Raw genomic sequence first — 19,463 nt, 5'->3', positions numbered from 1 at the left:
GATCCATATTTTTAGTTTTTTCGGTAAAGTCACGAAGGCAAAAAATAAAATAAATTAAAATGAAAACAACAAAATTAAAGCAATTTTGCTGTGGCGGTTCCACCTGAAGACGGAGACTTGTGTTGCTTCCGAAACGTCGTGATTTCATTTGTTTTCATTTTTATTTTTTATTTACCGAAAAAAATAGAAAGTACTATTCTTATATTTGTATACACTCACAAGAGTGACACCTTCCTCGAGATTGCACAAATTAGCTGCTGCTGCTGCGTTGGCGATGTCGCACACGGTTAATGTTGTTGTATAAAAGACACCTGGGAGCCAGAAATCTTTCTGATTGAGAGGGGATCAAATACTTATTTCCCTCATTAAAATGCAAATCAATTTATAACATTTTTGACATACGTTTTTCTGGATTTTGTTGTTGTTATTCTGTCTCTCACTGTTCTAATAAACCTACCATTAAAATTATAGACTGATCATTTCTTTGTCAGTGGGCAAACGTACAAAATCAGCAGGGTATCAAATACTTTTTTCCCTCACTGTAGCTCAGTTGGCCTAACCTGGTAAAATAAAACAAATAGTTTACAATTTGGTCCAGTCGATGATAGCCCGTGCAATTCTATTGTAGACTCATCATGCTGATCAGAGCCCTCCGGTTTTCCCCTCCTCATTTAGAATCAACAGAGCCGGCCCTAGACCTTTGGGGGCCCTAAGCAAAATTAGTTTGGAGGCCCATTTCTTTTTATTTATTTATTGTATGTTACTTTTGATGTATGATTTTTTCACCCACCTAGCTAGCGGTGACTCTAGGGGGCCCTCTGCTGCCCACGGGACCCTTTGCAATTGCAAGGGTCGCTTATTGGCTTGGCCGGCTCTGAGAATCAACATCACGCGTTTAGAGCATTTGGCTGCTATAAATGTCCACACGATAAGCCACCTTTGGCCAGCTCGTTTCTGAAAAATAAGCCAAATAGCTCAGTGGGGCCTTAGCACTGTTAACATTCGTTAACTTAACACGTAGGCTTTCGCGACCAATATAATCCATAATATTGGTTTTTTTTGGGGGGCTTAGATTGCGTAAATATAAATGTGTCATTAAACCCGCTACCACCCGACACAGCCAATTAGTAAGGTGTGTCAAGTGAACAGAACATGCCAATGGGTTACTAGTACTGGTAGAACCTCCTGGTTCCACCAGCCCACAGGGGATTATTGTGTCCGTCCGTCGTGCATCCAAAAATGAGAGGGGTGGGGCTGGGTGGAGAGGGGAGGGTGGGGAGGGGCTGGGTGGGGAGGGATGGGCTGGGTGGGGAGGGAGGGTGGGGAGGGGCTGGGTGGGGAGGATGGGGAGGGGCTGGGTGGGGAGGGAGGGAGGGGCTGGGTGGGGAGGGTGGGGAGGGGCTGGGTGGGGAGGGTGGGGAGGGTGGGGAGGGGCTGGGTGGGGAGGGTGGGGCTGGGTGGGGAGGGTGGGGAGGGGCTGGTCACCCCGTGGTGCCCTTATAAAACTCAACGTTTAACCTACTCACGCCGGCTTGTGCCCGCCCTCACAGTCGGGCATATTTGCGGAATACACCACGCCGCCGTTGACCCTGCAGGCCATTGACCGAGCAACCCAAACGTTCCTACCAGCTCCCTCCGCAGGACAATGTGTGTTGGAGAGAAAATCGACAACATTTACAATCTGAGCCATAGTTGTGGAGTCTATTTACTTTGACAGCGCTGCGCGATGAGCCTCGAAACTCCGCGTGGAGTTTTGACAGATCACCGCTAGAGGGCAGCACAGCCTCACTGCATTTGAGAACGACTCGTTCGTGTCCAGTTTGCTGTCCTTCCACTGCTGGATGAAGGCCTCTCCCCGAGCCATCACCGCCCAGCGCCTGCTCGACACACGCTCCATCTCCCCGGTGGCCGAACCTATCCCCTGGCTGCCCATCCGCCACTATCCAGAGCACGGTTGGCTACGTACGGTGCGAAATAAGTTCAACATACACTCATACAAACGACTATATGCTACACTTATATACTACACTGCTATACACTACACTACTATACACTACACTATATACTACACTACTATATACTACACTACTATACACTACACTACTATACACTACACTGCTATACACTACACTACTATACACTACACTGCTATACTACACTACTATATACTACACTACTATATACTACACTACTATACACTACACTACTATACACTACACTGCTATACTACACTACTATATACTACACTGCTATACTACACTACTATACACTACACTACTATACACTACACTACTATACACTATATACTACACTGCTATACTACACTACTATACACTACACTACCATATACTACACTGCTATAAACTACACTACTATACACTACACTACTATACACTATACACTACACTGCTATACTACACTATATACTACACTACTATATACTACACTATATACTACACTATATACTACACTACTATATACTACACTATACACTACACTACTATATACTACACTGCTATAAACTACACACTACACTACTATACACTACACTACCTATACACTACACCACTATACAACATTGAGAACACATTTCTTTAGAACTGCTTATTGTTGCGTGTAGTTTGTCCGATTAGCCACGGTTGTCTACGTACGGTGCCCAAAAAGTTCAACTTGTGTTCGAGCATGGATCGATCATGGATCAAGCTGTGATGTTTTAAATACATGTGCACGTGTGTTCGAGTATGGATCAATCATGGATCAATCTGTGATATTTTAAATACATGTGCCTATGTGTTCGAGTATGGATCAATCACGGATCAAGTTGTGATATTTTAAATACATGCGCCTATGTGTTCGAGTATGGATCAATCACGGATAAATCTGTGATATTTTAAATACATGCGCCTATGTGTTCGAGTATGGATCAATCACGGATAAATCTGTGATGTTTTAAATACATGTGCCTATGTGTTCGAGTATGGATCAATCATGGATCAATCTGTGATATTTTAAATACATGCGCCTATGTGTTCGAGTATGGATCAATCACGGATCAATCTGTGATATTTTAAATACATGTGCCTATGTGTTCGAGTATGGATCAATCACGGATCAAGTTGTGATATTTTAAATACATGTGCCTATGTGTTCGAGTATGGATCAATCACGGATCAATCTGTGATATTTTAAATACATGTGCCTATGTGTTCGAGTATGGATCAATCACGGATCAAGTTGTGATATTTTAAATACATGTGCCTATGTGTTCGAGTATGGATCAATCACGGATAAAGCTTTGTATCCTTAAAAATCGGTCGATTCCCGTTTAATCGAGCATTGGGATCGTAACAAAATACATCCATTCCCGTTCCACTCATCCTTGTACGGGGAAAGCCACGCTCAATGGCACCACGAATGGGCCTGTGACATGGAAGCGCGTCACTTATTCATTGCGCCCGTGTATAAATAGCAGCCTGCAGATGAGTGCGTGACGTGGCAAAGGCAAACATCCTGAGAAGTCAGGTGGCGGTGGGAGGGGGGGTTCGTGGGAGGGGGGTTCGTGCCCCCCCCCCCCCTTGGGACCCCCCCTGGGACCCCCCCTGGGGCCTGTGCTCCGAGTTCTCAGCTGTAAACAGACTGGACGCGATGGAGCGACCGGCTCTCACGGAGTGAAACGGCAACAACAACAACAGTAACAGCAGCAGCAGCACGTGTTTCGTGGGAATCTGTCACTGCCGGGCTATTCGTAGCGCGAGTTGTGTTGTGGGTCAGTGTGGGTGCGCGTGTCTGTGTGTATAGGGGGGAGCGGTGGTGTAGCGGTTAGCGCGCTGCGCTATGAACCCGGGGACACGAGTTCGATTCCCGCTCACGGCCAACACCAGTGACGATTATCTGAACCGGTCCCGGGCCTCCCCTAGGTCGACTCAGCCTCAAATGAGTACCTGGTGCGGTGTGTAAACATCGCCACTAGGGAGACAAAGGCGGTCGGGCGTGGTGCTGGCCACCTACCCTCTCGTGTGCCGTTCCGGCCTTCATAGGTGCTCGCTAACAGCACTTGCCCCTGCAGTCTGTTAAGGCTATACAGGGGATCTTTGTCTTTGTGTTTTCTTCCGTTGGGGGGGGGGGTAGAGCTTTGTGACGTCATATTTGAAGGGGGGGGGGGGTCTGATTTTTTGTGACGCCGCGTGACGAGGGGGGGGGGGGTCAGAAATCGTCCTAAAATCGCGTGACGTCATTTATGGACGGCCCCTTGGGGCGCGCTGCGTGCGCTCGCGAGGTCCCTCGAATCGGTGGGGGCGGCACAGGCGGAAGAGCGCCGTCGTTCTGCCGTCCCTCCGACAACGTGGCGGCTCTCACGCGGGGGGTGGGGGGATACCTGTTGCTGGCTTGGAACAGCGAGGCCGGCCTGTTCGCGATGAGGCAGCTTCGGAAGATGTGTCCTATAAGGAAGAAACAAAAATAGACAAAATTGCCTCCCGCGAAGTTAAACCCGCGTTTCCACGACGTCAAAAAACATCGTGGCCGGGTTTTGAAACAACATGACCTAACTGGTGACCAAAGACGCGGGAGGCTTGCGACAGAGTAGGCTCCAATGTCGCGTTTGTTCGTCGTGTTTCCCAGAGACTGTGGTGCCTCTTGTGGGTTGGAGATCCTTCCTGGAGCCGAGTCTCAAGACACTGAGACCCGGTCTCCTGGAGCCGAGTCTCAAGACGCTGAGACCCGGTCTCCTGGAGCCGAGTCTCAAGACCCTGAGACCCGGTCTCCTGGAGCCGAGTCTCAAGACCCTGAGACCCGGTCTCCTGGAGCCGAGTCTCAAGACACTGAGACCCGGTCTCCTGGAGCCGAGTCTCAAGACCCTGAGACCGAGTCTCCTGGAGCCGAGTCTCAAGACCCTAAGACCGAGTCTCCTGGAGCCGAGTCTCAAGACCCTGAGACCCGGTCTCCTGGAGCCGAGTCTCAAGACCTTGAGATCCGGTCTCCTGGAGCCGAGTCTCAAGATGCTGAGACCCGGTCTCCTGGAGCCGAGTCTCAAGACACTTGAGACCCGGTCTCCTGGAGCCGAGTCTCAAGACGCTGAGACCCGGTCTCCTGGAGCCGAGTCTCAAGACGCTGAGACCCGGTCTCCTGGAGCCGAGTCTCAAGACACTTGAGACCCGGTCTCCTGGAGCCGAGTCTCAAGACCCTGAGACCCGGTCTCCTGGAGCCCAGTCTCAAGACCCTGAGACCCGGTCTCCTGGAGCCGAGTTTCATCAGTTGGGTGGGGGGCCCTAGACTTAGGCATTCCATCTCCCACCCTCTCACTCGAAAATTAAATCACGAACTCGCTCACCACCCCTCCACCACCCTCTCAACCGCTCACTCAACCACCCTCTCAACCACCCTCTCAACCACCCTCTCAACCACTCACTCAACCACTCACTCAACCACCCTCTCAACCACTCACTCACCCACCCTCTCAACCACTCACTCACTCAACCACCCTCTCAACCACCCTCAACCACCCACTCAACCACCCCTCCACCACTCACTCAACCACCCTCTCAACCACTCACTCAACCATTCACTCAACCACCCTCTCAACCACCCTCTCAACCACTCACTCAACCACTCAACCACCCTCTCAAACACCCACTCAACCACCCTCTCAACCACTTTTCAACCACTCACTCAACCACCCTCTCAACCACTCACTCAACCACTCACTCAACCACCTCTCAACCACCCTCTCAACCACTCACTCAACCACCCTCTCAACCACTCACTCAACCACCCGCTCAACCACTCACTCAACCACTCACTCAACCACCCGCTTAACCACCCTCTCAACCACCCTCTCAACCACTCACTCAACCACCCGCTCAACCACCCTCTCAACCACTCAATCAACCACTCTCTCAACCACTCACTCAACCACCTCTCAACCACCCTCTGAACCACTCAATCAACCACTCACTCAACCACCCTCTCAACCACTCACTCAACCACCCTCTCAACCACTCACTCAACCACTCACTCAACCACCCTCTCAACCACTCACTCAACCATTCACTCAACCACCTCTCAACCACCTTCTCAACCGCTCTCATCCACCCTCTCAACCACTCACTCAACCACCTCTCAACCACCTTCTCAACCACTCAATCAACCACTCACTCAACCACCCTCTCAACCACTCACACAACCACTCACTTAACCACTCATTCAACCACCCTCAACCACTCAATCAACTACCCTCTCAACCACCCTCTCAACCACTCACTCAACCACTCACTCAACCACCCGCTCAACCACTCAATCAACCACTCACTCAACCACCCTCTCAACCACTCACTCAACCACTCACTCAACCACCCTCTCAACCACTCACTCAACCATTCACTCAACCACCCTCTCAACCACCCTCTCAACCACTCACTCAACCACCCTCTCAACCACTCACTCAACCACTCACTCAACCACCCTCTCAACCACTCAATCAACCACCCTCTCAACCACCCTCTCAACCACCCTCTCAACCACTCACTCAACCACTCAACCACCCTCTCAAACACCCACTCAACCACCCTCTCAACCACTCACTCAACCACCCTCTCAATCACCCGCTCAACCACTCACTCAACCACCCTCTCAACCACCTCTCAACCACTCAATCAACCACCCTCTCAACCACCCGCTCAACCACCCACTCTCATTGACTTAACACTTTAAATCGCCAACAACCTCGCTCGCTTATACCCTCACCGACGTTCCATCTCCAACCGACAGGTAGATCGCTCACTTGCGCATTCATTCAGCAGAGGTGTAGAGCCTAGGAAGGGTTTTAGTGGGGGGTGCAGCTCCTTTAATCACATTGTGAGTAGAGTTTCTGGAGGTAGAGCGTCCCATGTCTCCCATGGTTCCACGGAACGGGCAATTGTGGGCCAACTCAAGTTGTGCCAGAGGGGACCTGACGTCTTCCAGAGCTCGAGTGGACACGGAGGACCTTGGGAGCCCGCGACTGTGATGTTGAAGTTGACCGAGGATTGGTGTTGGAGACCTGTTGGAGTGAAGGGACTGGAGAATTGGGGGTGACTTGGTCTCGCACCTCGGGAAAGACAAAAAGAGACACCCAGACCCCGGGGCTTGAACCGGGATCATAAACAGTGCTGGGTCAGTGTCTCCAACATGGCCATTATGAACCGTTAGAGACACTCACACACACAGGGGCTGGAACCCAGAGTCTCACAATCGCCGGGTCAGTGTCTCCAACATGGCCATTGTGAACCGTCAGACACACACACACACACCGGGGCTGCAATCCAGGGTCTCCGAATCGCTGGGTCAGTGTCTCCAACATGGCCATTGTGAACCGTCAAAGAGAGAGACACAAACACAACCAGGCCCAGGCGTTGAACTCAGGTTTGTCGGTGATAACCGGCTCTCTGTGTGTTGTTGTTTCTGGTGTGGTTGTTGATTTTGTTGTTGTTAGCGTTGTTTTTGTTGTTGGTGTTGATTTTGTTGGTGATGTCGTTGATTTTTATGTCTGTTTTGTTGTTGACGGTGTTGTTTTTGTTGTTGTTGGTGGTGTTGTTGTAATTGTTGTTGATGATTTTGTCGGTGTTGTGTTTGATTTTGTTGTTGTTTTGGCTTTGTTGATGATTTTGTTGGTGTTGTTGTTGGCGTTGTTTTTGTTGTTGGTGTTGATTTTGTTGGTGGTGTCGTTGATTTTGATGTCGGTTTTGTTATTGATGGTGTTGTTGTTTTTGCTGTTGTTGGTGTTGTTGTCCCCCCCCCCCCCCAGACACAGCCACCGTCTACGCACGAAGCTGCCCCCTCAGGGACCGCCGGGCGCGTTTGAACTCCAAGGCGGCGCGAGAAGAGAGAAAAGCACCGTGAAGACTTTCGGCACGATGAGCGGGGTTCGACATTTGTCTTTATTACGTGATTGTCTTTATTAGTTCAAATTAAGAAGACCTTAGGGGGTGGTGGTGGTGGTGGAGGAGGTGGGGGGGAGAACAACAAAAATAAACACCACCGTTGAGTTAGTGATTAAATACCTTTCACACAAAAAAGGTAACGATCTTTTGTAAACAAACGAAACGAAGTAATCCCGCTGACGTCTCTAACGAGCCATGTAGAACCCGAGAAGGCAGAGGGAGCCCGCGGCGCAAGCGAGCGGCGGGCCACGCCGTCAGGCGGAATCGAAATTCCGACCACGAACTTATACGCTGGAGGAATCCGATGAGCTATAAAGCTCTTTGTGAGTTCTTTTAAACAGATGTTCCAGTAGGTCCCCACCCCCCGGTGCATCCCGCACAGCGCCGTCGGCTGCACGGTGCTAAAGGCGCAGCACTGGCAAGCGCTCATCACGCCCGCCCGCCCACCACCACCACTACCACCGCTACCACCACCACTACCACCACCACCACCATCACCGCCAGCACCACCACCATCACCGCCAGCACCACCACCACCACCAGCAGCACCACCACCGCTACCACCACCACTACCACCACCACCATCACCGCCAGCACCACCACCATCACCGCCAGCACCACCAGCAGCACCACCACCGCTACCACCACCACTACCACCACCACCACCGCCACCACCACTACCACCACCACCGCTACCACCACCACTACCACCACCACCACCATTACCGCCAGCACCACCACCACCACCAGCAGCACCACCACCACCACCGCTACCACCACCACTACCACCACTACCATCACCACTACCACCACTACCACCACCACTACCGCCAGCAGCACCACCACCACCACCGCTACCACCACCACTACTACCACCACCGCCACCACCACCACCAGAACCACCACCACCACCACCGCCAGCACCACCGCCAGCACCACCACTACTACCACCACCGCCCACACCACCGCCACCACCACCACCAGAACCACCACCACCACCGCCAGCACCACCGCCAGCACCACCACTACTACCACCACCGCCACCACCACCACCACCAGAACCACCACCACCGCCACCACCACCGCCAGCACCACCGCCAGCACCACCGGTGGACGCAGCCTCAACCCGGAGCGCATCTCTCGAGAGGTGCCTCCTTGTGGAGGCCGCGTGTGGTATTTGGCCTACTCTTCCGTTGCGTGCCGGCACGTCCCGGAAGAAGGGCTGTCAGTCAACCCACACTTGGCGCCGCCCCATGACTTTGGACGCCGATAGGACAGCCCGGGATGAGATTTGCGGTTGTGGGTGGAGGGGAGGGTGGACAATTTGGTTGTAGGAGTGTATCTCAATGTTAAGCTACCAGGCGAAGTTGGCTCTCTGCAAACGTGGACCGCTGCCTTGTCGGTTGGGTTCCATCTGCCTTCAAAGAACAATTGAATTCAACCACGGGGCCGGGTGTAATATATGTGAACGCACGAGTTTAAATTATATACTTTGATATAAATATGTAAATACGTACGTGGATTAATGCAATAGTGACCGACCGATCAACACTGAGCAACGTCCATCATAGCGCACCGTGTCCCGTGCACCACACACTCGCCTGGGATACCCAAGTGACGCGGCTGCTGCTTGGCTTTGGGGCCGTCCATAAATGACGTCACGCGATTCTGGACGATTTTTGACCCCCCCCTCCCCTTTGTCACACGGCGTCACAAAAAGTCAGACCCCCCCCCCCCTCAAATGTGACGTCACAAAGCTCTGCCCCCCACCCATGCTTCAAATCGCTGTAAACTATTGTCATTGTAGTGCGTATTTAATGTGGCGCTGCACTCTGATGTTGTAGGAGAAAACATTTATTAAAACGTATATTTAATTAAGCAGAACGTGTTGTCTATATTTATTTAAAATTGCGCATTTTGATGTGACGTCACATTTCTCACCCCCCCCCCCCCCCAGGTGCGTGACGTCATTTATGGACGGCCCCTTAGGGGCACAGAAAAAGGACGGAATCGTCGTGCAGGAGACTCCCCCCCTCCTCCTCCTCGTCCTCCCTGCTCTTCTCCCGAGTGAACTCGGGGGTCGTGAGTTGTCGATTTGAAGACTGACCGAGGGTGTGTGGGGGGGGGGGTGACACGGGTGGGGGGAGGAGGGGATTTGTGTTTCCCAGAGTCGTGATGTTGGCGGTGGGTGAGGTCCTCTGCAGGACTCTCTGAGGCGCACTGAAGATGGTCCATGCGCCAGAGCCCGCCGTTCGTTCGTCGTCATCATCATCATCATATTCATCATCATCATCTTTACCGTCATCATATTCATCATCATCTTTACCGTTAGCATCATCATAACCACTGTCGTCATTGACGTCGTCAGTCAACACCGTCATCATCACCATCACCAATATCATCTTCGTCGCCATCATAATATTCACCAGCCATCGTCATCTTCACCATCATCATCGTCGTCGGTCAACACCGCCATCGCCATCATCACCAATATCATCATCGTCGTCGTCATCATCAGGCGAGCGAGCGAGCAGGCGGTTGAGTGAGCGGGTGAGTGAGCGGGTGAGTGAGTGGGTGAGCGGGTGAGCGGGTGAGTGAGTGAGTGAGCGAGTGAGCGAGTCGCTGACTGCGGTGAGTTGGAGCCTCTCCTGACAACACCTCTCTGGGATTTGTCCAGATTCCCCAGAATTGTCTCAGAACTTAAAGATGTCTCTCATTGTTTCCAGGGCGCTGGAGCTGCCATCCCTCACAATCTTTATCTCTGTAACCCCCCACACCCCTTCTCTCCACGTTTCTCCGGATCTCTCCAAACCTCTCACTGGTTTACCCGCTCTCCCTCGCAGTCAACGCGCACGGACCCCCCCCCCCCACACCGACACGGACCCCACCCCCCCCCACACGGACACTCTCCCCACCACACGGACACTCTCCCCACCACACGGACCCCCCCCCCCCACACAGACCCCCACAACACAGACCTCCCTCCACACGGACCCCCCCACAGACCCCCACCACACGGACCCCCCCCCCCCACACGGACCCCCCCCCCCCCACACGGACACTCTCCCCCACACGGACACTCTCCCCCACACGGACACTCTCCCCCACACGGATACTCTCCCACAGACCCCCACCACACGGACCCCCCCACACGGACACTCTCCCCCACACGGACCCCCCCGCCGCCCCACACGGACACTCTCCCCCACACGGACACTCTCCCCCACACGGACCCCCCCCCCCACACAGACCCCCACCACACAGACCTCCCCCCACACAGACCCCCCCACAGACCCCCACTACACGGACCCCTCCACACAGACCTCCCCCCACACGGACCCCCCCCACAGACTCCCCCCACAGACCCCCCCGCACAGACCCCCCCCCACGACAGAGCTCCCTGCTCCCCACGATGTCCAAACGCAGCAGCAGCAGCAGCCGCCGCCGCACACCTCATTCCGTCACGTGAAGAGCTTCTGGTGAAAACCTTGCTCCGACAGATCCTCGCGCCACTTTATTTGTGTTAAATCGACAATCTCCGTGTTGTGTGCAGCGCCTCGCACCTCCTAGAACCTCACCACCCCACAGACGTTCCCATCAGCTCCTCGTACCCTTGATTTATTAATTATTATTATTATTACTCGACCTGACATACTTCACACGATATATACATCGGGTTAGTTTCGAATACGCAACACCGGGAAAATTAAATACCTAGTCACTTGAAACGAGGCCGTGCGTACAGGTTAAATGTTTAAGATTTCGTTATCCTTTACAGACTGAACATTAATTCATTATTCTTCACCAGTAGTATTAAGATTGCCACACGAATGTTGCTAAATCACACAAAAAACGCCCAGTTGTGTCTCTTCAAAAAAATATAAATCATTTATGTACAAACATCTTTGCCGACAGCGTTACAAATACTTTTAAATTAAGATTCACAAACCCCGCCGCAGCGCGCACAACGCCTCCATTTCATCGTAGCCACGAGGCCCCAGGGGCGAGGCAGCCGCTACCCAGGACAGTGACTACCCAGGACGGTGACTACCCAGTACCCAGGGCTGTCTCTACCCAGGGCTGTCTCTACCCAGGACTGTCACTACCCAGGACTGTCACTACCCAGGACTGTCACTACCCAGGACTGTCTCTACCCAGGGCTGTCTCTACCCAGGGCTGTCTCTACCCAGGGCTGTCTCTACCCAGGGCTGTCACTACCCAGGACTGTCACTACCCAGGACTGTCTCTACCCAGGGCTGTCTCTACCCAGGGCTGTCTCTACCCAGGGCTGTCTCTACCCAGGGCTGTCTCTACCCAGGGCTGTCACTACCCAGGGCTGTCTCTACCCAGGGCTGTCACTACCCAGGGCTGTCTCTACCCAGGGCTGTCACTACCCAGGGCTGTCTCTACCCAGAGCTGTCACTACCCAGGGCTGTCACTACCCAGGGCTGTCACTACCCAGGGCTGTCTCTACCCAGGGCTGTCTCTACCCAGGGCTGTCACCACCCAGGACTGTCACTACCCAGGGCTGTCTCTACCCAGGGCTGTCTCTACCCAGGGCTGTCTCTACCCAGGGCTGTCTCTACCCAGGGCTGTCACTACCCAGGGCTGTCACTACCCAGGACTGTCACTACCCAGGGCTGTCACTACCCAGGGCTGTCTCTACCCAGGGCTGTCACTACCCAGGACTGTCTCTACCCAGGGCTGTCTCTACCCAGGACTGTCTCTACCCAGGGCTGTCTCTACCCAGGACTGTCTCTACCCAGGACTGTCACTACCCAGGACTGTCTCTACCCAGGGCTGTCTCTACCCAGGACTGTCACTACCCAGGACTGTCACTACGCAGGACTGTCTCTACCCAGGGCTATCATTACCCAGGGCTGTCACTACCCAGGACTGCCACCACCCAGGGCTGTCACTACCCAGAGCTGTCACTACCCAGGGCTGTCTCTACCCAGGGCTGTCACTACCCAGAGCTGTCTCTACCCAGGGCTGTCACTACCCAGAGCTGTCACTACCCAGGACTGTCTCTACCCAGGGCTGTCACTACCCAGGGCTGTCACTACCCAGGGCTGTCACTACCCAGGGCTGTCACTACCCAGGGCTGTCACTACCCAGGACTGTCACTACCCAGGGCTGTCACTACCCAGGGCTGTCACTACCCAGGGCTGTCACTACCCAGGACTGTCTCTACCCAGGGCTGTTTCTACCCAGGGCTGTCACTACCCAGGGCTGTCACTACCCAGGGCTGTCTCTACCCAGGGCTGTCACTACCCAGGACTGTCTCTACCCAGGGCTGTCTCTACCCAGGGCTGTCTCTACCCAGGGCTGTCACCACCCAGGGCTGTCACTACCCAGGGCTGTCACCACCCAGGGCTGTCTCTACCCAGGACTGTCACTACCCAGGGCTGTCACCACCCAGGGCTGTCTCTACCCAGGACTGTCACTACCCAGGGCTGTCACCACCCAGGGCTGTCACTACCCAGAGCTGTCTCTACCCAGGGCTGTCACTACCCAGGGCTGTCACTACCCAGGGCTGTGACTACCCAGGGCTGTCACTACCCAGGACTGTCACTACCCAGGGCTGTCTCTGCCCAGGGCTGTGACTACCCAGGACTGTCACTACCCAGGACTGTCACTACCCAGGGCTGTCTCTACCCAGGACTGTCTCTACCCAGGGCTGTCACTACCCAGGGCTGTCACTACCCAGGGCTGTCACCACCCAGGACTGTCTCTACCCAGGACTGTCACTACCCAGGGCTGTCACTACCCAGGGCTGTCACCACCCAGGACTGTCTCTACCCAGGACTGTCACTACCCAGGGCTGTCACTACCCAGGGCTGTCACCACCCAGGGCTGTCACCACCCAGGGCTGTCACCACCCAGGACTGTCACTACCCAGGACTGTCACTACCCAGGGCTGTCACTACCCAGGGCTGTCACTACCCAGGGCTGTCACTACCCAGGGCTGTCACTACCCAGGGCTGTCACTACCCAGGGCTGTTTACCACTCAGGACTGTCTCTACCCAGGGCTGTCACTACCCAGGACTGTCACTACCCAGGGCTGTCACTACCCAGGGCTGTCACTACCCAGGGCTGTCACCACCCAGAGCTGTCTCTACCCAGGACTGTCACTACCCAGGACTGTCACTACCCAGGACTGTCTCTACCCAGGGCTGTCTCTACCCAGGGCTGTCACTACCCAGGGCTGTCTCTACCCAGGGCTGTCTCTACCCAGGGCTGTCTCTACCCAGGACTGTCACTACCCAGGACTGTCACTACCCAGGGCTGTCACTACCCAGGAGCTGCCCCATCAGTGTGTCTGTGTCTCAAGCTTCGTGGGCTTCCCGATGAGGACCTCAAAAGTGAACTTTTCAGGAGCGCCCCTCTCTCTCTCTCCAGCGCCCCGCGTCACAATGCGCCCAGCGCGTCACAATCTGCCGCGTGCCCTGGCGGCGGCGGCGGCGCGGTGACGTCGAGTCGCGTGTGGGGGCGTGTCGCCCCATGACATTCGCGTCATAATGGATGTCCCCCCCCCCCCGCCGCCTCCGACCCATAGCTTAGAGAGAGCAATGAAAGATCGGCAGTTGTCCAGCACTGATTCAAGTGAGAGCCCCCCCCCGCCCCCCAGCACTGATTCAAGTGAGAGCCCCCCCCCCGCCCCCCAGGACTGCTCATGAGACACCGTGTGCCCGAAGCCTTGACGGTGTTCGCTTGCCCCTTCAAGCGGAACTGCCCCCCCTCCTCCCCCTCCCCCCCAGGCGTTGTACTGCACTGCCAGGCGGTGTGCGCGTGGCTGCTGGTCGCTGCGCGCGTGTGCGCACAGATGCACGTGCCCAGGTGAGACACGCGTAGTAGTAGTCGTACTATTAGTGTTATTGGTTTGGGGCAACACCGCCGGGTGGTGGCCGTGATGTATCATCCACATTGGCGACACTCGTTTTGCCGCTGACAAGCCTGGGATCGAATCCGCGTGTTCCGGCGACTGGCCGTGACTAAACCATGCTGTCAAGCGTGGCGAGTTGACGATGACGGTGGTAGTGGTGGTGGCGATGATCATTTACAACGCGCCAGGCGTTTTGCAGACAAGTCAACAAGTGAAGAGGCGCAGGGCTGCTGGGAAGCCCTGGCCGCGAACGCGCATCGAGAGAAGCCTCGAGATGTCGCTTGACAGCGGTCGGAGGTGCATTTGATGACGTTGCGGATGGGCGAAGGGACAAGAAACAGAGAGAGGTAGAGAGAGATAGAGAGAGACAGAGAGAGATAGAGAGAGACAGATAGATAGCGAGAGAGACAGAGAGAAAGAGACAGAGAGAGATACAGAGAGAGAGAGACAGAGAGAGACAGAGAGTAGTACTGTAGTGTATAGTGTAGTGTTGAGTGACGTAAATTTGTAACAGGACAGTGTAGTGTATAGAAGTGTAGTGGATAGTGTAGTGAATAGTAGTGTAGTGTTTAGTAGTGTAGTGTATAGTAGTGTAGTGTATAGTGGTGTAGTATATAGTAGTGTAGTGTATAGAAGTGTAGTGGATAGTGTAGTGAATAGTAGTCCAGTGACTAGAAGTGTATTGTATAGTGTAGTGTGTAGTAGTGTAGTGTATAGTAGTGATGTATAGTGTAGTGTGTAGTAGTGTAGTGGATAGTAGTGGTCGTGTATAGTAGTGTAGTGTATAGTAGTGTATAGCAGTGTAGTGTATAGTAGTGTAGTGTATAGTAGTGTATAGCAGTGTAGTGTATAGTAGTGTATAGCAGTGTAGTGTATAGTAGTGTAGAGTAGTGTATGGTGTAGTAGTGTGTAGTGTAGTGTATAGTGTTGTAGTCTCAGCCCGGTGAGGGCTCCGTCTGTGCTCGGCTCCTGAGATTGTAACACATTGACTCTCTCTGGCGTGAGTGGGAAAGTGCTACGTGGAACAGAGGCCTCATTGGAGGGAATAGGATGTGGAGAAGTAGGAAGGAGGAGAAGTAGGAAGGAGGAGAGGGAAGGAGGAGAGAGGAGGAGACACGAGGAGGATGAGGAGGAGTAGGAGGAGACGACACGGCCCACTGGGGCTGCGTTCACTCGCTACTTTTCCGCAGACGTTTCGGCAGTTCGGATGTCCCCCTACGGAGTGCCGTACCCCGTCACCCGGCAAGTGGCCGTGAGTGCGACCCCGTGAGTGCGTCCCCGTTGAGCGGGTCCCCGTGAGCGGGTCCCCGTTGGCGGGTCCCGTGAGCGGGTCACGGGTTCCAAACGATAAAAATGACACCGCAGAATGACTCGATCGGGATCACCCCAAGCACGGCAGCCACGTCGCCGACTACCGCGGGACCTTCTGCAGGCTTCAGGCTGGTCCCGTGAATGGCAGCGGCAGCAGCATCCTTGGGCGATGATAGCCTCTGCGCTGTCAGTCTTTGCCTGATTGCCAAGTGGTAGCTCAGTTATCGTCAATCACTATCTGAAGTACTCGTACAAGTAAACCACCCCCCGTCCCACCGTCCACACCCACCCCACCCCACCCGTGATTGATTCTTAAAAGATGAAAACTCGACGGGTCAGCTCTCCCGTCCACGATTGGGGGGAAAAAAAAAAACCATTGCCGCTTATCAAACGTTATGAATCGGATAAATCTTTGTCCAGCAGTGGACAGATCATGCCCGATGGCGATGACATTGCATTGCGCGTGCACTGTTCCTTTGCGTTATTCCTTGTGCGGGGCGGTTCTGTGCTCTGCTATCACGAAGGACCGTTGCCTGAAACGTCACCTGCACCATTTTCCTCTTTAAGGCAGTGTTCTTGACGAGTGTGAGTTTTGTTGTTGTTTTCAGTGTTTCGGAATGGCACCACATGAGCTTCAGTGTGTGGGCAAGCCAATCGCATAGGCGGGGGATTTTAGTGTTCGGGGGAATTGGGTTGGTGCAAGAGTGAGGGTCATCGTTAGAGGTTAGCGGCAGGGGCTTGCGTCCGTGAGTGTTCGGGGTTAGCTTGAGGAGTCGTGAGTCAGCGGCGGGGTTAGGAGTTATGGCTCATTAACTTAACACCGGCGTGTTCGCTGCCCAGGGTATTCCGACCTCCTGGATTGATGTTCTCCATTTTGAAGCTGTGCTTCAGGGCTTACGCAAGGAACCTTATGGCGGTACCCCCTTGTCCCATAAGCCCCCGGCTCTTGCATGAACTGCGTTGCGACGTCATTTTATGTCTGTTGAAGGCGAACGATACGGCAATCGATTCTACTCGACGAGCTCTACACGATGCACTAATCGAAGTTTTATATTCTTGGGTCTTTCGGTAAAGTCACGTAGACAGGTTCAAAGAAAATAACAAAAAACTACGACGTTTCAAACGCAACGCAAATGGTCGTCTTCAGGACGTTTCGATCTCAACACAAGCGGTCGCCTTCACGAAGACCGCTTGTGTTGCGATCGAAACGTCGTAGTTTTATTTTTGTTATTTTCTTTGAACCTATCGACGTGACTTTACCGAAAGACCCAAGCATATGAATTCCTGCAGTCACGAAAGCTTTAAGTCAAGGTTTCAAAGTTTTGTTCATGACTACGCCAATTTTGGCAACGACGGGTGCTTGGTGAAGAACGAGCAGATTGATATCTGGTGGGTCGCGGCGTTTATGTGCGAGGTGGGACGGAGTCGCCAAAAAGTTATTAATTAATTACGATTTTGACTTCGGTTTATTCGGGACCCCGGGGTCTCGCCATAAGGTCCAAGTATTGGTGTTTCGAGTCAGAGCCAGGGCTCTACTTGTCTTCCAAGTTAGCACCTCGAATTAGGGACAGGATTTCGGCGTAGGCCTGACGCCTCCGTCTGACAACGAAGACGAGTGCTGTGATTAGAAATGGATTACCTTTTCGGCATAAGGCATCGGGGCTGCTAGAAATCATCCTCGGGGTTTGCACCCAGGCTTGTGTCAAGAAAATCTTCCTCTGCATGAACCGTCAAGGGGCGTCGACATCAGGAGGAGTTAACCCGCCGCCAGCCGTTACTTTGCAAACCAGGCCCCAACCTATAGGGGGGACCATGGTGTGAGCGCTGCAAGCGCTACCCAGTAAACTATCGATTATCCACGCAAATGACAGCCCGCGGATCAGTAAAAATTGCGGACAATCCAAATAATGGCCATTTTCCACGGATCTCGATGCCAAAAACGAACGACCGATTGACTGATCGATGCGCGAGATCAGTGATACACTTTCCTGCTCCCACCCAGCAGAAGACTCGGCCCACTAAATGAATGACAGCAGCAGAGCCACGCCAATCAACATCAAACTCCGCCCACTGTTGTAAAGCTATGGCAACTACTGTACTGTAGGGGCGATCTCAAGTGGATTTCGGTTAAAGGATGCGACTTGCAATAAACGTTTCCGAGAATAACAACGTTGTATGACTGTTTTATAGATTACTAATTTGGGCTTAAGGGGAAAATCCACGAGTTGGTAATTCGCGTCTAAATCTCAGGTGCCGTGGTCAATCGGCAAATTGGACAAACCGCACGTGGATAGTCGAGAGTCTGTACCTGCCAACACCACGGCTCTAAGCGACACACCGCCGATATTTGACACTTCCCCCCTGCTCTCAAGAGCTTCACAAACGGTGCGCGGCAAAAGGGGGGGGGGCGGTTAAGTGACCGGCAGCCAACCGCTGAGATCTGCATCAGTTGGGAAGTAAGAGAATACCTGTGGAAACCCTTCGTCAGTTGCACGCACGCTCACAAGAAACAAACTTTGTTCGTTTTATCTCGACAAGATAAACAAGACTCTCTCTCTCTCTCTCGCAGTGCAATTTGCTTGTAACTCCGTCTGCTTTAGCCACCGACCCGCACCTCATGCGCCGATAATCATGCGCCCTCAATACGTGGCGATTCTTTTTTGTTATTTAAAATACGTTCCCGTCCTGCAATGCCCGACCACTCGTCCAGCAGTGGATTGACAAAACGGGGCTGCTGGTATGTAACAAATCTGCCCTCGAGTGCTCACAGGAGCAGACGTCAGCCTCGGACACGTAAACCCATTAACCGTTCCGCCGACGCACGTACACGCACGCACGTGTCTGTACGTGTACGTACGTGCACATGCATACAGACATGTACACGTACGTACATGTACGTCGTCGGTTTCCACTTTGGATTCCGTTTCCGACGAGTTGTGTCAAACGTACGTTTGTGCGTCACCGGAACGGAACCGGAACAAAAACCGACGCGGAGGATCTTTGCCTGCACCACTTCGGCTCAGAAGACTTCGCCGAGGCTCCCGGGGCGAGGCCACGCGGAGGGGCGGCCGTGGCTCCGTGTTTGGCGCCGGCTATCGGAGAGTGGCGGCGGTCGCGTTCGCTGCGGCTCTCTGCGCCGAGTGTCGACGACGTCCTTAAAAGAAACCACACCGGCGCCACTCCTCCCTCTTCCTCCGACTAGGCCTCTCTCGAAATGAACGTAACGCCGCCGGGCACGCGTACCGAGACGAACTCGGTACGCGGGGTCGTCCCGTTCGCGCGCATTCGGGCTTGACCCCACGTACCGAGACGAACTCGCTACGGGTAACCGGTTGACGGTTTCGCCCCA

Source organism: Lethenteron reissneri, chromosome 63, assembly GCF_015708825.2.
Source record: "Lethenteron reissneri isolate LAM-NWPU_2019-01 chromosome 63, ASM1570882v1, whole genome shotgun sequence".
In the NCBI taxonomy this organism is placed as follows: Eukaryota; Metazoa; Chordata; class Hyperoartia; order Petromyzontiformes; family Petromyzontidae; genus Lethenteron; species Lethenteron reissneri.
Note: the sequence above shows the minus strand (reverse complement) of the source record.